At 39.2% G+C, this 19,206-nt stretch overlaps 1 pseudogene across 1 annotated transcript; it reads left to right on the forward strand.

Annotated features, from left to right (window-relative positions):
- Positions 1 to 651: 651 nt before the first annotated feature.
- LOC143580592 (amino-acid permease BAT1 homolog) lies at positions 652 to 3,929 on the forward strand (annotated as a pseudogene). The gene is made up of 6 exons (XR_013143685.1): positions 652 to 1,073; positions 1,717 to 1,735; positions 1,813 to 2,214; positions 2,300 to 2,584; positions 3,207 to 3,336; positions 3,570 to 3,929. The product of XR_013143685.1 is annotated as an amino-acid permease BAT1 homolog (transcript).
- Positions 3,930 to 19,206: the final 15,277 nt, after the last annotated feature.

The following is a 19,206-nucleotide window of genomic DNA, read 5'->3' on the forward strand; positions in this document are numbered from 1 at the left end:
GGTTTCCAAGGGGTTTAGCCGGCCCAACACGCTACCAACTGTAACCTATGCACGTGCCCTACCTGTGAGTGGTGGATAGGTAGCGGCTGACACAGAGCAGGCGTGCCGTGCACTCTTCGTCTTCTACCAACTGCAGGCTAGGCACGTGGTCTGGCAGGAGTTGGTGGGCAGGCGGCGGCTATTGGTCACAGTGCTGTGGCGTGCTGTCTGCCACGCTGCTGTCAGTGAGCTGTCGCATTCTTGGTCAGATCTTTTGTCTTTACCTCGTCAGGTATCACGCAAAAGATCCTCCATCATACGGACTGGCCCATTTTGGCGGGAGTTTTCCCCCTCCCGCCTTTGCTCATTCTTTCAGGTGACACTGAATATTTGTAAGTGTTAAGCCTTATGCGTGTAGCTATGCTGTGCGGGTAGCCTTCCCTGATGGCTTGTATCCGCAACTGCGGGAACAGGCGGGTTACTTTACCATTGGGAGGCTTTTCCCTGCGTATGCAGCCTGCATACTGCGCGTAGGCTTCTCTGAGCATGGTGGGTCCTGCGGGAGTAGATGGTCTTTGCGCAGACATCCCTGTTCAAGGTGAGTCATGCGGGACCAACTGAGCCCTGCTGGGACCTACCTCTTCAATATATATATATATATTTGTATGCACGAATATGAGTGATGCATGGCTGAACTGAATCTTGTGTCATTTTGAAAATAGCAGCGCGCTTTCGTTTTCATTTATATATGTGTGTGTGTGTATATGTATGTTTTTGTGTGTACGAATCTGAGTGATGCAGAGCTAAATGTAGTGTTGTTTTGGAAATTGTAGGGTGTTGTCGAATTTTGCGTTTTCGTTTTCGATTATATCGGTGCTTACAGGTGTAACCACACTGTATAACAGCGGGTTGAATTTTGGTGGACCGGTTGTGTTGGTGTATGGATGGCTGGTTGCGGGTGCGTTCACCATGGCTGTTGGTTTGTCCATGGCGGAAATCTGTTCGTCATACCCGACTTCCGGTGGTCTTTATTATTGGAGTGCCAAACTTGCTGGCCATAAGTGGGCATCATTTGCGTCTTGGATTACTGGCTGGTAAATATCTTAATTGTTTTACGATTCTTTGACATATGTTTTCTGTATTCTTGGGTTTAGTCTAAATGAGTTCGGGTCATACTATTACTCGCTTATAATTGTGGACATGTTTAGCTAAATGGGGTGTGTTCGTGTCAACCTAACAAGTTTGAAGTTGACCTGCTTAACCCATCTATTAAATTTTTGAAATATGTTTTACGTAATAACTTAAACTAATTGGGCATTTTATGCCAAATTTTAAAAGTTTAATAGTACATCTTCGTAGTTTAAGAATTGCTTTTAAAAATATAAATATGTAAATTTAGGATATTAAGGTATTAACATGTACTAAAAGTATATGAAAAGCTTAACTTTCTTTGGTTAAACTGGTCGTGTCCAGATCAAACCCCCCCCCCCCCCCCACCCACGACTACGCATGTTGATTTCTACTTTATGTGTGTGATATAGTTTCGTGTAAAATTTTAAGTATCGACCAGTCAACCTGTGAACACGGCCCGTTTAGCACCCTACTAGATAGCTAAAGAGATTCATTATAATGAGCTCTTTGTGAGGAGTGTTAAAAATCAAAATCTTATCTAAAATAAGGAAATTTCCATCTAACATAGCACTTGGTTATTTATTGAATTTTTTCTTTTTTTGGCAGGTACAACATTGTTGGACAAGTACATAAAAACATATACCTTCTGTTCCTAATCTCTTCAAACTTCATAATAACACATATAACATAACTTTACTGCATTGGGCTGTGACAACAAGTATCAACTTCTCATTGGCTCAGTTAATCCAAGTAATCATTCTTTTGAGCACAGGTGGCAAAAACGACGGTGGCTACGTCGCGTCTAAGTACACAGTTGTTATGATTCATGGCGGTCTTCTTTTTATTATTGCCTTCATAAACAGCCTCCCGATCTCATGGCTATCTTTCTTTGGACAACTAGCAGCCGCATGGAATATTTTAGGTGTCTTTTTTTTAATGATTTGCATACCCGTGGTTGCAACAGAAAGGGCTAGCATGGAGTTTGTTTTTACACATTTCAACACGGATAATGAAGCGGGAATTGATAGTAAACCGTATATATTTCTTATTGGCTTGCTTATGAGCCAGTATACATTTACAGGGTATGATGCCTCTGCTCATATGGTTAGTTTTCGACCCGTTTATGTACTTTTTAAAATAATACTCTGTTTTGATCTGCTAATAATTTAGCTGATTTTTTTGGTTCTAGTCTGAGGAAACAAAGAGTGCGGATATTAACGGGCCAAAAGGGATTATTAGTTCAATTGGAATATCTATAATTGTTGGATGGGGATACATACTTGGCATTACTTTCACGGTTACTGATATCCAAAGCCCGCCCGGATAATGATGCTGGTGGGTATGCCATTGCTCGGATGTTTTACCAAGCGTTCAAGAGTCGGTTTGGGAGCGGTACCGGAGGTGTCATTTGCTTGCTTGTGGTTTCTGTAGCTATTTTCTTTTGTGCCATGAGCCCCCTCACAAGCAATTCCAGGTACTTTTGATTTTTTCGATTTTATCATTTGAGCTTGAACATTTTGGGCTGATAAAATTGGCTTAAGAAAATGAATTTGCTTTTGAAACTTTTGGCATTGAAAATCTGTCTCAAAATAACGAATTTGGGTATTAATTAATAATTAATAATTAATTATTATCACATATTAGGCCTAAATGTTATTGTCTACACAATTTATTAGTTTCTTATTTATTACTTTACATTCGAAAGTAAAAATTATAAATATATTTTCAATAACAAAAACCAATCTTTATGGGTTCGGTTCAGTTATAAAAGTCAGTTAGGTATTTCGCTTTTCAGTACTGCAAAACTGAAACCATACCGGATATTTGGTTTTCCAACAATCATAAAACCAACCATCGGTTTTGGGTTAGGTTTGGTTATTTATGTCCCGCTATGTCGGTAATTCACGAGTCTCTTACTTCGGTTTCATGCGCACTCTAGCTAAAAGCTTGATTAATTTTTGACCGGGTTGAGCACGTTAGGCATGATCTAAAGATCGGTTATAGGTCCAAATGTCAAGGTTCTGTAGACAAATTAATCTTTTTCATAAATTAAGTTATATTCACATCTAATGTAAACGGAAATCTAACAATGACAGGATGGTATATGCATTTTCAAGAGATGGAGCAATGCCATTGTCATCACTATGGCATAAAGTCAACCACCAGGAGGTCCCGATATATGCTGTTTGGCTCTCGGCTTTCATAGCGTTCTGCATGGCCCTTACGGTACGCGATTGGTATAATTTTTATTCCAAATACCCGAATCTAATACGACATAACTAATGAACAAGCTCACCTTGGCTGGAGCTCGCCTCGTTTACAAATTGAATTGTGCCAGCTCAGCTTGGCTTGTTTATAAACGAGTTGGTTTCAAGCGAGGTTTTTTAGAGCCCTAGCTTTCCAAACAACCCTAATTATGATTTGTTTCAAGTTTGATCATTAACGGACCCGTTTTGCAGTCTCTAGGGAGTATTGTCGCATTTCAAGCCATGACATCAATAGCAGTGATCGGGCTATACATAGCCTATGCATTACCGATATTCTTCAGGGTCACTTTGGCCCGTAACTCATTTGTACCCGGGCCTTTCAGTTTAGGCCGGTTTAGCATCGTTATTGGTTGGATAGCGGTTCTTTGGGTCGTGACCATTTCGGTGCTATTTTCTTTGCCCGTAGCGTACCCGATTACTGATCAGACTCTCAACTATACCCCGATGGCGGTTGGTGGTGTATTTATTATTGTTGTGTCATATTGGATTGTGAATGCACGATACTTGTTTAAAGGTCCCATAACAAATGTTGGTACTCATAGCAATGTATGAGCATGTCTGATGTTACGTTGTTTAGGGAGTCACATTTGCAATATTTGCGTTGTATTTGGAATTTTAGTGGAAAAAAGATCGATATATGTGACGCATGTTTGAAGGAGTACGAAATAACAGTTAACAGAAAAATAAACTAAATTACTGAAAGGAGAAACAAATAATACAAAATTGTAAATTAGGTGTTTCTAGGATACCCGACAATAGTATAAGAAAAGCTTTTAACTTTATTAAACATAACGAATCAAGAATTCCACACTTCTCTAAAACAAATTAAATGTAAACTTATATTTAAAATACCAATACATCAATTTAAGAGAAAAGATAAAAATAAAAGCATCCCAAACAATGTTTTTAGATCCGGACCGGACATTGACCCTGACATCTTACCGGGTCACAGGTTGGACCGGCCCGGAAGGTCAGACCAGACATTGACCCGGATGATGTTATAAACAATTAATTAAATGAGAAAAGGAAAAGAAAAAATCTGATTGTTTTGACTTATTTCTCACACTTCTCACACTAATATGATTTCTCACATGAACTTAAATATATATATATATATATATATATATATATATATATATATATATATATATATATATATATATATATATATGGTTGAATTATAATAAGAAGATTAGTGTTTGTATGAAGGATATGAAATAATCTATGGCCATTCATTTTAGATTATAGAAAAAATCAAGTGTAAAACAAGGGTAAGAGTATTACAGAGATAACACATTTGTTGACTTTCGCTCTCCACATGCAAGGCACATGTCAAATTCCCTTATCATTTTAAAACGTCCATAACTTTTTTATATGACTTTTTTTTTAAAAAACAATTTCACATTAATAACAAGTGTTTTTTTATCTTTTATATACTATATAAAAATAAAAAATATTTCTTGGGTTTTTTACAAATTGTGTTTTACAATTGTGCTTTATTTTTTCATAGTGTTTTCTGCATTGTGTTTTTTACATTGTATTATTTAATGGTGTTTTCATTGTGTTTTTAATTTAAAAGTGTTTTTTCCATTGTGTTTTATTCATTGTGTTTTTTTATAATGTTTTCCATTGTGTTTTACCGGTGACTTTCGGCGAAATTTCTGAAGACTTTTCGGTAAGGTGGTGGCGGTGGGTGACGGTGGGCGGTGGTGGTTGTAGGAGATGAGTGAAAATTTAAGTGGGTTTTTAAGATTAATTAAGTGGGTTTTTGAAATTAGATTAAGTGAGTTTTCAATATTAAGGTAGTAGACTAAAATACTCTCATTCCTAGCCTTTTTAAGAAAATTAAACTTCTTATTTGAACATTTCTCTCTCTCTCTCTATATATATATATATATATATATATATATATATATATATATATCTAACTATCTATATAATTGTCTACCATGAAATCTTATATGTCACTCTTAGGTTGTTACCCCCATTCTCTAGAGCCACCAGATTGCTTAATTTCTAAATGGATGTTTCTCATGCATTTGACCCGAAATCACGGGTACGGGTCTTACCAAACCCAAATAATTTTTAAATGGGTTATAATATCTCATTTATTTGTGAACTCTTTCATAATCAAACAATAATTTTCGCGGGTCACGGGTCTCACCAAACCCGGATAACTCTTAAACGGGTTATAACATCTCATTTATTTGTGAAATAACCCTTAATAATCAAAGAATAATTTCAATAGGTTATGGGTCTTACCAAACCCTAATAGCCCTCAAATGGGTTATAAGATCTTATTTACTGGTAAACACTTTCATCATCATACCCTAATTTAATTTATCTCCTTTACATGTTCTCCGTTGCTGGTTTATCATCTCCATCGCCGGTTAACTTCCGATACTACTCATCATCGTCAACTACATCAACGTCCCTCTTTGCATTACACAAATATTTGTGTTCATATTTGTTCGTTAAAAATCTAAAAAACCTACACATCTCAATTGAAAATACCCAAACACTAAAAAATATAATAACAAACTAATATATATGTATTAAATTAAAACAAAACTACGTTAAAAAATAAAATAAATCATCATAAAATAACAAAACGATTAGAAACAAAAACTTAAATAAACCCCCGTAACATGGGAGGATCAAACTAGTATATATATATATATATATATATATATATATATATATGAGATGGTTCATGAGAGAAATGATATTACTGTGAGAAATGAATATGAGCCACTAGTTTTATTTTAGGTTTTGAAAGCTTAAAGATATATTAAGAAAATATAAATGAATTATCTCTCTTCAATTAATTTAACTAATAACGATTAATATAAGTGCAACTAAAACTCGATTATGGATCTGGAACAGCTGTTGTTGGATATTTTTCTTTCATAATTTGTGGCTACTTTTTGATTTAATAAAAGAGAAAAAGGGGCTTTACCGGTTCAGTCGACGGTTCACTGGTTCCGGCCGAACTTCAAACCGTCAAGCTCGGCTGCGTTTTTAGAAAACGGGTTATATGTACGAACCGGACCGGTATACTTATCGAGTCCAGGTCGGACCGGCCGGTCCGACCTGGACTCGATAAGCGGTCCGGTCCGGATATCAAAACATTGATCCCAAACCTCCTTAAAACGTAATTACCAAAGTCATTGGTGATTTTCTAGTTCTATAAATAAAACTCCTTAAAACCTTGTTTCCTCAAAATCAAGTTCTTATAAATGTTTTGTAACCCACACAATGTGACGAGTTATGTGGACCATCCGACGATTTTAAGTAATTACGGGTCGACACGTAATTACCAAAGTCCTCGCATAGAAATCATATTCCGAATAATTGTGTGTCATAATATAGAATCGTAAGTAGTCGAGATAACGGTACATATGTAAAGATAATAAGGACATGGTGGATTCGCCGCTGGTACATCCTATATATAAGTGCCCTTATCGGATTTTCATATGGAGCGTTGCTTCAACTATTCAAAATTCTGTATTATGAATAGTCTTAATCATATCTAAAAATTATTATTTTTCTTAAAATTTAATGGTGTTATTATAGTATTCTTTAATTTCAGGACGTAATTTCCTAAAGTAGGGGAGACTGTAACAACTCGGATTTTTTTTAAATTAAAATTTTTATTAAATACCCGACCCATTTAGATGTGCGTAAAATTTTATCAATAAAATATCGATTTAATTAGTTATTTTAAATATTATTGTTTAATTATTTACTTATTATATATAAAGCACTTTCAAACATATACAATTTACACCCGAATCTATACTTTTAACTTATTTTGTTTCTCTCTCTAAAGATAAAGGACCTTATTGCAATTTCTGGATATCCTATAATTCGACCCATTTACCCAAAGATTAAAACCAAACCCGAGACCCAATTAACAAACCCGTATAACAAATTTGATAACTTGGACCTGAATTCTCGTCACAATTATGGTAATTGAATCACAATACATGTTATACTTGCCTAATGTGGCCTATCGACATCGACAATTTGGTTAATAGATCAAAGATTGATTCGTTTTCTTATTATACTTGGCCGACTCAAATCTTCTCATAATATACATGATAACGAGCTTTATAAGTCAATTAAACTTGCAGATAGTATCCTCTAACCCTCGTCGCCATAACTCTTATGCCTAATTTCATTATCATCATCTATGCGAGCCTGTTCATAATCGTATTAAGTCTGGCTGTTGTATACATCAATTAATCACTGGTTAAACGTCGTTCAAGGTAATTGTTTGCAGTTTTATAATCGTCGTGGGTTCAATTTCAATATCCCTGTGATGTTATGGCCAAACATCGAGCGATTCTTTCAATTGAAAGTCTATGGTTTTAGGGTAAGGGATGAAACTGGGTTTGTATATTTATTTTTTTACAATCTGTTCATTACACAAACATCACACCAGCCTAGGTGGTTGGTGGTGTTGTTACTTGTTCACGAGAACTGACTGGGGTCGCTTCATTTATGTTGTAAATCTATGTATTAATATAATTAATAACTAAACACCATTTTTATAAAACCGATACTCTAGATTCAACTTTTCCGGTCTTTTGAACATGTATTACGATTGCTGAAACCACATATATATATATATATATATATATATATATATATATATATCTTGATAAATAAAGTAATCTTATTTTTACCAAATCAAAGTTTTGTAAATAACTGAAATAAATATTTAAAGTAAATATTATTTTATATAGTCTATTTTAATTAGAAATATTTGTACTTATTTAAGGATTTTAATTATAAGTATGTCTTAGATTAAATTATTTACATATCTATCTAAGTATTTTATCATAAAGTATATTTTTATTAATTAAATTATTTTACTTGATTATTATAATTATGTATTTTAGAGCTAAGGGTCTCTCTGGAAGATAAGAGAGTGGAAATTGAGATGGTTTGTACATGTGAAGAGAAGACAAACGACGAATCCTGTTAGATCTGTAGAAAACATTACTATAGAGGGGGAGAAGGGTAGAGGACGACCTAAATTGACTTGGGATGAGAGGATTAAGCAGGATTTGATAGACCTAAACCTCTTCGAGGACATGGTTGAGGATATGAATTATTGGGAAAGTAGAATTAAAGTTAAGGATTTTTAGGGAGAAAAGAATACCCTAGGGCTTCTATTTACCTTATTTTAGGCACACACCATAATAATATTCTCTCTACATAAATAGTATTAATATTATTATTATTGTTATTACTATCATCATCATCATCATCATCATCATCATCATTATTACTACTACTGTTGAAATCTGATTTCCTTTGTATTGCTTCATACATATGTATTTTAGAGCTGAGGGTCTCTCTGGAAGCCACCTCTTTATCCATGTGGATAGAGGTACGGTGTGCCTACATCCCACCCTCCCCAGACCCTACTTATAGCTATGCTATTGGTGGGACTTCACTGGGTATGATTGATGATTATAATTATCTTACACAAATAATAGTGAGTTAATAATTAACAAAAATAATATTAGAAATAGACAATTAAGTTTAGTGATGGTTCTTACAACAAAAATAATAGTAAAGTAATATTTTCAAATAATAAATATTTTCACAAACTTACCCAATCATCATCGAAACCCGAATCCATATAAGTCTTGTAGAATTATAAATTAATTCTCGTTATCATTTTAACTAGGAATCCTCACTGGTAACTTCTGGAGAGCTTGACGCTTCATTCTCTTATTATCTTTTGTCCATTTTTGCTCACTTGATAAGGTGCGTATCTCACTCACCTCTTTTAACTTATTTTTATTGTTTTGGAGGTATATGCGTTCTACTTATTTTATTATTATTTAATATCCAACTTGCAACTGTTAGTCATGTGTTTTTAACAATTTATGCATAACGTGTTATATGCTTTGTTTGAATACATTTCGGAGAGGTCCATCATAATCTCAGAATAGTATGATCATACGTCCGTCGTAGTAGCCATCGTCCAGTTTATCTGGCATCGTGCTTACCGACAACTTATTTAGCCATCGTCAAGCTCAACTGACATCGTGCTTACCGACAACTTATTTACTTGCTCAGTTGGTAAAATTGCTTATCTCACTTGATATAGTTTTCACTTTTTTTATACTTATTATGTATTAATTTATCTAGTGTTTTACTTACTCAACCTAGTGTTGACAAATTATTATATTTTTAACGCATATGCATGTCACCGTTTGATAAGTTTATTAGGATTTGCTTGAAGAAAAGTTAAGGTTGTATGCTAGAGAAGAAGATACATGAATTAAATTAAGATTTTTCTATACTTGCTTTATTTATGGCATTTTGGACTTTGTTTATTTAAACCTTGTGGATTAATTGAATTTGATTAATAGATATTACCATTGGTATCACGCTATACGTGCTTATCTGTTTGCCTTATGTGTTCAAATTAATTGTTTGCAGCTTTTCTTAGTTAAATTATTTTTGCTTATTATTATATTGTCATGCACACACACACACAACTCCGAGGCTATGCCTCAACCTTTAAAGAAATTTTTTCTTAATTAAATTAAATCAAATTAGATTGTCTTTTTATCATTTTGAAATTCCTTAAAAATTTCTTACTTTTGTTTTTACTCTTCACCTTATGGCTAGGTAGTATGACAAGTTCCTGTAGTAACTGGAAGGGGGAGAGTACTGTGAGTTGGGCCTTGGCAAACCGGTCCGAGAACCCAAGGTAAGACGCTATTCCTTACCTGGAGGATAACATGGACACAATACTCGAGAATATAGGCGAAAGCGGGAACACAACTGTCAAACGACCGACACCTTAGGTTGTTTTTAACCGAATTAACGGTGGTTCGTGGCTAAATTCGGTCTTTTCTGATTATTGTGTTTAGATATTTAAATGGTTAGTTGGGAGGAAAATCCATGGAACCCATGGGCACTCCTACTATCCATTTCTCAATTTTTTTATGTTTTTGTTGGAGTAATCATACGTGGTGATTCACGGGATACTCCAACGACCCACATTTTATTTCGTTAGTTCGGTATTTAAGTTGGTACAGTTAAAATGCCATGGAACGCTCATGGGCTGTCCAACTTTATTGTATGATAATTCATTAATTAGTCGGGACAGTTAAAATTCCATGTAACACTCATGGACCGTCCAACTCCATTACTTTTGCTTGTTAGTTTTTTTATTGGGCCATTCAAATTGCTATGGAAAGCTCATGGGAGGCCAACATCCACAAATATACTTCGTTAGTTTATTGTAAAATTAACTTAATCAACAAAACCTTTAACTTTTAAACTTACCTCATCTCCTAATCTAGTTATCACGTATTAATCATCAACTTATAAGTATCTACGCAATGCACCCCTTACCTTAAAATCTTTTACTTTTATTACTCATGATATTCCCCACTCATAAAAGTTTCTATAAGTTACATAAAACAACTAACTAACTATTATTTAAATGATTTCCTCAACTTATAAATCTTTATTTTTGGTCCTCATAGAATGTCTTCACTAAGAAACCATTGTCGTCACCAACTTTCCTCTAGTTCTCACAATCACCTCTTGGCTGCTAGAATCATGAAAGAGTTACCGCTGTTATGCCCACAATCATCACCCAAATCCAAAGCCTAAACTCCAATGGATGTGCTACTTCGGCTGCACCAAACAACTATAAATTTCGTAACTTCTTGATTACCAAACCTACTTCCTTTCATGGTGAGGAAAATGCCACCGAGCTATTGCAATGATTTGAAATTATGGAGAATGTGTTCATCCCTGTGAATGTCCGGACGCCAAACAGACTAAGTTCGCCTCAAGAATGTTCGAGGATGTCACACCCGGCCCTGAGCGGCGGAAACAGCCGGGCGCGCGCGAGTGGGGATTGATAATTAAGCACGGGCCATTGCAAACATTCAAAGATTTTCATTGCGCATGAATTGTTTAATACAATACATTACATTGTTTAAAAAATTACATAAAAACATCCAAGTATAAAACTATTGAAGATTTCCAAGCCATATCCCCTTGCGCGGCGGGAACAACCACGCGCATCGAAGGGATAGAACTAAAATCTTCCAAAAAGCTAGTTTAGATGTTCAGCGTGAGGTGCTCTAAGTGTGACTCCATGCGCTACCTAATTATCTCCTGAAAGACACGTAAAAACATTTGAATCAGTATAAACTGAGTGAGTTCACAAGTTTTAGTAACTTGGTAAATCGTATTGCATCATAATCATTCTGAAACATAATTCTGGTAGCATCATTAAAACACATGCTTGGTAAAACATAGTTATATCAACATATTCTGATAAAATCGTTCCGCGGGTTACGCGCGAACATTTCTGGGAACTGTGCTCGTCTGTGTAAGTGGCGCTGCCACTACGAGCGAAACAAGTAATACTGTCCCGCGGGTTACGCGCGGACACTTCTGAAAAATCGTGCTCGTCTGTGTAAGTGGCGCTGCCACTACGAGCGAATAATACTGTCCCGCGGGTTACGCGCGGACGTTGTGCCGGAAAACAAGGCGCTCGTCTGCGTAAGAGGAGCGACCTCTACAAGCGGGCTCAATCCCATAGTACTGCCCCGTGCTAGGCACTCGTCTGTGTAAGAGGTGCGACCCCTACGAGTGGGCGGATCAAACCAGCAGTCCCTACCCTTAGAGTTCCAATGGTAAAGTGATCACTTACTCGAATCTGGTGCACTAACATCGAAATACCATAGATAACTGTTCGCATTGCTCATCATGAAACATAACTTAAACACGTAATCGTTTGCATAGCTTGTAAGTATACCATGATAAAACATTATTTAAGTACGTGTCCCTCGCCCCGAAAGTAGTTTAAAAACAGTGAAAACAGTGAAAATAGGGGCTGTGAGACTCACCTGTGGTTCTTGTTAAGGGATTAATCGAGATTCGGGTTTTCTTGGTGTTGGCCTCGGAATCGAAGGTCTAGAATACGATTAAATAACAAGAAGTATATATATTAAGATCAATAAACGGGAGAACATAAGGGTTGGAAAGTAGATCTCAAGGTTATATTCTCGGCTTACCTAGTAACAGGATCGGAAATGAAAACAACGGATGCTTGGGAAAGGATTAGTGCAAGTTTGTAGTTCTTTGAAGTGTGTTTTGGGTGATAATTTAGGTTACAAATTTATAGGCAAACTCAAGGGAACACAATCCCTTGCTTTAGGGGATTGAAATCTTTTCATATCTAAATGTAATGATGATAAAGTATGGAAGTTATTATTATTTACTTAAGAGTGGAGTGGTGGATAAAAGATTTTGATTTGATTTGGACAGAACATGCAGGTCTGGGGTTGGTGAGAATAGGGTGGCTGACAGTTGACTTTTCATGTTACAGTGTGCTTTTTTTTTTTCAGGTACTTTTGTCAGTGTACAGTAAAAAGTGAAAAATCTCTGAAACACGCTACTGTTTCCTTTCGGGCGGGAGTAATCTCCTTATAACTGGAGAATAGACTAAGTGTTCTGCGCGTATAACTTTGTGCGCATAGCTTTCTGCGTGTAGGACATTTCTTTGCTGCGGGTAGATACGTAACCTTCTCGCAGTTAGGGACATTTGAGTTTCATTTGTAGATTCTCCAGGTGGTCTTGGTATTTCAACATAGTGATCAGTCATGTTGAAGTCAATTCCATCTTGGAGCTTCAGACAAACTAGTTCTCAACGTTCCCGCCATGCGGGGAGGTTAGTTCCCTTCCGCACGCGCATAAACGATGTAGGATGCACCCGCCTTAGCATTATGCGGGATGGTCAACCCATAGACAACATAACGTTAAGTTACATGAAAACATAAAGCCAAAACATTCACGCATGGCGCATATAACATACGCTCATGCTGGTTCTTAACATGGTGCGCTCGCGCAGGGCGCACATAACAAATGCACGCGCTGACTAACATGGCGCGCTCGATATTTACAATCACCTAATTATTAGGTTGATTACTTAGTTTATAGGATTAAGAAATTTACCGGGTGTCACATTCTCCCCTCGTTAAACGAATTTCGTCCCGAAATTTAGGAGACGTTGCTGGCAGAAGCCATGCTCTGAAAGAGGTGTGGGTATTTCTTGCGTATCTGGTCTTCTCTTTCCCAAGTGAACTCAGGCCCACGCCTCGAGTTCCATTGAACCTTTACTAACTTGATTTTGCTTCTGCGTAACTTTTGTTCTTTCCAATCGGTTACTGCTATAGGTTCTTCTACGAAGTGCAGCTGCTTGTCGATGTGAATCTCTTCCAACGGCAAAATCAACGTTTCGTCAGATAAACACTTTTTGAGGTTGGACACATGAAACGTATCATGAACTCCACTGAGTTCGGCGGGTAAACGGAGTTTATAAGCAACCGGACCGACCCTTTCCAGGATCTCAAATGGTCCAATGTAGCGCGGATTCAACTTTCCTCGCTTGCCGAAACGGGGGACTCCTTTCCATGGAGAGACCTTCAAAAGTACTTTATCCCCTACCTGAAACTCCAATGGTTTCCTTCGCACATCTGCGTAGCTCTTCTGTCTGTCGCGTGCTGTCTTAAGGCGATCCCTTATCTGAAAAATCTTGTCTGTTGTTTCTTGGATCAACTCTGGACCAGTCATTTGCTTGTCACCCACTTCAGCCCAGCATAGTGGGGATCTACACTTGCGCCCATACAAAGCTTCGAACGGCGCAGCCTTAATGCTTGTGTGATAGCTATTGTTGTAAGAAAATTCAACCAATGGAAGATGAGTATCCCAGCTACCTTCGAAATCGATTGCGCACGCGCGTAGCATATCTTCCAATGTCTGGATTGTTCGCTCGCTTTGCCCATCCGTTTGAGGATGATATGCCGTACTCATGTCCAGACGAGTACCTAAAGCCCCTTGTAACGATCTCCAAAACCTTGATGTGAACCGACTATCTCTATCAGAAATGATGGACACTGGGACTCCATGTTTTGAAACTACTTCTCGAATATACAATCTGGCTAACTTTTCCATCTTATCGGTTTCCTTGATCGGCAGGAAGTGCGCTGACTTAGTTAGCCGATCTACAATAACCCAGATCGTGTCATAACCCCCAGGTGTCCTTGGCAGTTTGGTGATGAAGTCCATAGAGATTTGTTCCCACTTCCACATGGGAATTTCTGGCTGCTGAAGTAACCCCGACGGCTTCTGATATTCAGCCTTTACCTTTGAACACGTCAGGCACTTACTGACATACGTCGCGATGGCGCCTTTAAGATTGGGCCACCAGTACAGCGTTTTAACATCTTGGTACATCTTGTCTGCGCCAGGATGTACGGAATACCGCGTCTTGTGAGCTTCGTTCAATACCTGCTCGCGCAATCCTCCCTTGAGAGGGACCCATATGCGGTTAGCGAAATATAGATTGCCGTTCTCTTTTAGTTCCAAATTCTTAACCATACCCCCAAGGCATTCGTTTTTAACAAACTCTGGTTTCAAGGCTTCTTGCTGAGCGTCTCGGATGCGGGTAGAGAGATCTGCGTGAATGGTCAACCTTAGAGCCTTGACTCGTAGCGTTTTTATTCGCTCCTTCCTACTTAGCGCGTCTGCTACCACATTCGCCTTTCCAGGGTGGTACTTGATTTCACAATCATAATCGTTCAACAATTCAACCCATCTTCGTTGCCTCATGTTTAAATCCTTTTGATCAAATATATGTTGAAGGCTCTTGTGATCCGTAAAGATTACACACTTTGTACCATAGAGGTAATGGCGCCAAATCTTTAGCGCGAAGACAACCGCTCCAAGTTCTAAATCATGCGTTGTGTAGTTCTTTTCATTGGTCTTGAGTTGGCGTGAGGCATACGCTATGACTTTGTCTCGCTGCATAAGGACACATCCGAGTCCTTGATGTGAAGCGTCGCAGTAAACGACGATGTCATCCGTCCTCTCGGGCAGAGACAAAATTGGCGCACTACATAACTTCTGTTTCAACATTTGAAATGCTGTTTCCTGATTTTCGCCCCAAACAAACTTCTTGTCTTTCTGAGTTAGCGCGGTCAGAGGTAGAGCTATTTTGGAGAAGTTCTCAATGAAGCGTCGATAGTAGCCAGCTAGTCCAAGGAATTGCCTCACCTCAGTTGGGGTTTTTGGCGCTTCCCAGTTTTCGATGGCTTTAACCTTAGAAGGATCGACGTGTATTCCTTTATCGTTTACAACGTGACCGAGAAAATGAACTTCTCTAAGCCAAAACTCACATTTGGAAAACTTCGCATACAACTTTTCTTTCCTCAACAATTCCAAAATCGATCTCAGGTGTTGCTCATGCTCGGCCTTGGTCCGAGAGTAAATCAGAATATCATCTATAAACACAATCACAAACTTGTCCAAGTATGGTTTGCACACGCGGTTCATCAGATCCATGAATACAGCCGGCGCATTAGTTAGCCCGAAAGGCATCACTAAGAACTCATAATGGCCGTATCTAGTTCGGAAGGCTGTTTTCGGCACATCTTCCTCATGGACCCTAAGTTGGTGGTATCCTGACCGTAGATCTATCTTCGAATAATAACTGGATCCCTGCAGCTGGTCAAATAAGTCGTCAATCCTCGGTAAAGGGTACCGATTCTTGACTGTCAGCTTGTTCAGCTCCCTGTAGTCAATACACATTCTGAACGAACCATCCTTCTTCTTAACAAACAGTACTGGAGCTCCCCAAGGTGAAAAGCTTGGGCGTATGAAACCCTTATCCAATAGTTCCTGTAACTGATTGGATAGCTCTTGCATCTCAGATGGAGCTAGTCGATAAGGCGCTCGAGCTACTGGCGCAGCTCCTGGGACTAAATCAATACGAAATTCTACTTGTCGCGGCTGCGGCAATCCGGGCAAATCTTCAGGAAAAACTTCTGGAAATTCGCGCACTACTGGTAAGTCTTCAATTCTTCGCTCATCTCCTTTCTTCTCTACTACATGCGCTAGGAAGGCGTAGCACCCTTTCCTTAGGCACTTACGCGCCTTTAGGCACGAAATCAGTTTCGTCGCAACTCCCCTTCTTTCCCCTTGAATTACCAAGGTTTCTCCGTTCAACAGTGGGATCCGAACCTGCTTCTCATGGCAAATAACTTCCGCGTGGTTCTCGACTAACCAATCCATACCTACCACAATGTCAAAACTTCCCAAGTCTATTGGCAACAAGTTAATATTGAACCCGTGACCTCCCATGCCTATTACACATTCTTCAGTTCTTTCGTTCGCGCATAACTGCCTACCATTGGCTAGTTCTATAGTATAAGGCGTGTCTAGCCTACTGGTTGCTAAGCCTAGGGAGTTTTTAAACTCAGCAGATATAAAACTTAGGTCAGCGCCAGTATCAAATAAGACAGATGCAAAATGTCCGTTAAGCAAAAACGTACCGGTTACCACATTCGGCTCTTCTTTAGCTTCGCCTGCGCCGATCACAAAAGCTCTCCCGCGAGCTTGGTTCCCCTTTTGCGGGCAATCCCGACTAAAATGCCCTGGCTTTCCGCATGCGTAGCAGTTGTCACTGGCTCCAGCTTCTCTGACACGGCAATTCATCGTCTTGTGCCCTGGTCTGCCACATTTGGCACATTCGATTCTTGCGCATTCACCCTCGTGGTGAAACTTGCATTTGTTGCACCATGGGTAAGGGCCACTGTATCCTTTCCTTGGCGGCTCCGCGGCTTGGATCGCGTAAATCCTTGCGCTTTCCTGCTTCTTGAACGGTGGCTGCTTGGAGTCGGACCCTCGGTGGTGAGAGTTCCATTTCCTCTTGGGATCAGAGGTTCGCTGCTCGGTTCCGCGCGTAGTTAACAAACCCGCACGGACCGTATCCCTTGTAAGGGTGATGGCCCGCGCTACCGCCTCATCAAAGGTTGGAGGCGCTGCGGCGTTGAGCGGAACCCTAACAACAGGAGGTAACCCAAAAATATACCTCTCGATCTTCTTTTCCTCCGTGTTTGCCATGTCTGGCACCAACTGGCAAAGCTCATTGAACCGGTTGTTGTAGGCGTCGATATCCGTTCCTACCATTGTGTGGTTCCAGAATTCCTGTTGCAGGCTCTGGATTTCTGCGCGAGAGCAGAACTTTCTCATCAACATTTCCTTCAGTTCCTCCCAGGTCTTGTGGAGAGCAACTTCTCGCCCCAAGGTTTTCGTTTGAAGCTTCCACCAAGACGAAGCTGCTTCTTGGAACATGCAGGTCGCGTAAAGGACCTTCTGGTTCTCACTACATCTGCTAATGGAGAGAACTGTCTCCATCTTGTCAATCCAGTTGTAGAGCCCAATGGCCCCTTCGGTACCCTTGAATGGCCAAGGCCTACAGGCCATGAATGTCTTATAGGAGCATCCTTTGTCCAAGGCTCCTGATTCGGGTTCTGGGGTCTCATTCTGACGACCCTGACTTGATTCGGCCTTGCTGGCCTCATGTGTCGCAATCGCCTGCGCGATTATTTCCGTGAGTTCCTCGGGTGTCATGGTAATTCCCTTGGCTTTAGTTGGAGGCATTCTCGCTTTAAAAGAGAATGGAAATATATTAAACTTAGCGCATGTACTCTGAGCACATAATGTTATCATTATTTACTAGACAGTGTGACCCGTGTTCCTAAGTGTGTGTATAGTTTCTTTTGAAAATATTTTCTTTGAAAAATATTTCATGCGATTCCCCAACGGTTATAGTCTAGGTTAAAACTTCTTTTCCTAGTTCGCTATAACCAGTGCTCTGATACCAATCTGTCACACCCGGCCCTGAGCGGCGGAAACAGCCGGGCGCGCGCGAGTGGGGATTGATAATTAAGCACGGGCCATTGCAAACATTCAAAGATTTTCATTGCGCATGAATTGTTTAATACAATACATTACATTGTTTAAAAAATTACATAAAAACATCCAAGTATAAAACTATTGAAGATTTCCAAGCCATATCCCCTTGCGCGGCGGGAACAACCACGCGCATCGAAGGGATAGAACTAAAATCTTCCAAAAAGCTAGTTTAGATGTTCAGCGTGAGGTGCTCTAAGTGTGACTCCATGCGCTACCTAATTATCTCCTGAAAGACACGTAAAAACATTTGAATCAGTATAAACTGAGTGAGTTCACAAGTTTTAGTAACTTGGTAAATCGTATTGCATCATAATCATTCTGAAACATAATTCTGGTAGCATCATTAAAACACATGCTTGGTAAAACATAGTTATATCAACATATTCTGATAAAATCGTTCCGCGGGTTACGCGCGAACATTTCTGGGAACTGTGCTCGTCTGTGTAAGTGGCGCTGCCACTACGAGCGAAACAAGTAATACTGTCCCGCGGGTTACGCGCGGACACTTCTGAAAAATCGTGCTCGTCTGTGTAAGTGGCGCTGCCACTACGAGCGAATAATACCGTCCCGCGGGTTACGCGCGGACGTTGTGCCGGAAAACAAGGCGCTCGTCTGCGTAAGAGGAGCGACCTCTACAAGCGGGCTCAATCCCATAGTACTGCCCCGTGCTAGGCACTCGTCTGTGTAAGAGGTGCGACCCCTACGAGTGGGCGGATCAAACCAGCAGTCCCTACCCTTAGAGTTCCAATGGTAAAGTGATCACTTACTCGAATCTGGTGCACTAACATCGAAATACCATAGATAACTGTTCGCATTGCTCATCATGAAACATAACTTAAACACGTAATCGTTTGCATAGCTTGTAAGTATACCATGATAAAACATTATTTAAGTACGTGTCCCTCGCCCCGAAAGTAGTTTAAAAACAGTGAAAACAGTGAAAATAGGGGCTGTGAGACTCACCTGTGGTTCTTGTTAAGGGATTAATCGAGATTCGGGTTTTCTTGGTGTTGGC

Source organism: Bidens hawaiensis, unplaced genomic scaffold, assembly GCF_021521415.1.
Source record: "Bidens hawaiensis isolate Kalapana, Puna unplaced genomic scaffold, B.hawaiensis_p1.1 tig00030531_1, whole genome shotgun sequence".
Classification (NCBI taxonomy): Eukaryota; Viridiplantae; Streptophyta; class Magnoliopsida; order Asterales; family Asteraceae; genus Bidens; species Bidens hawaiensis.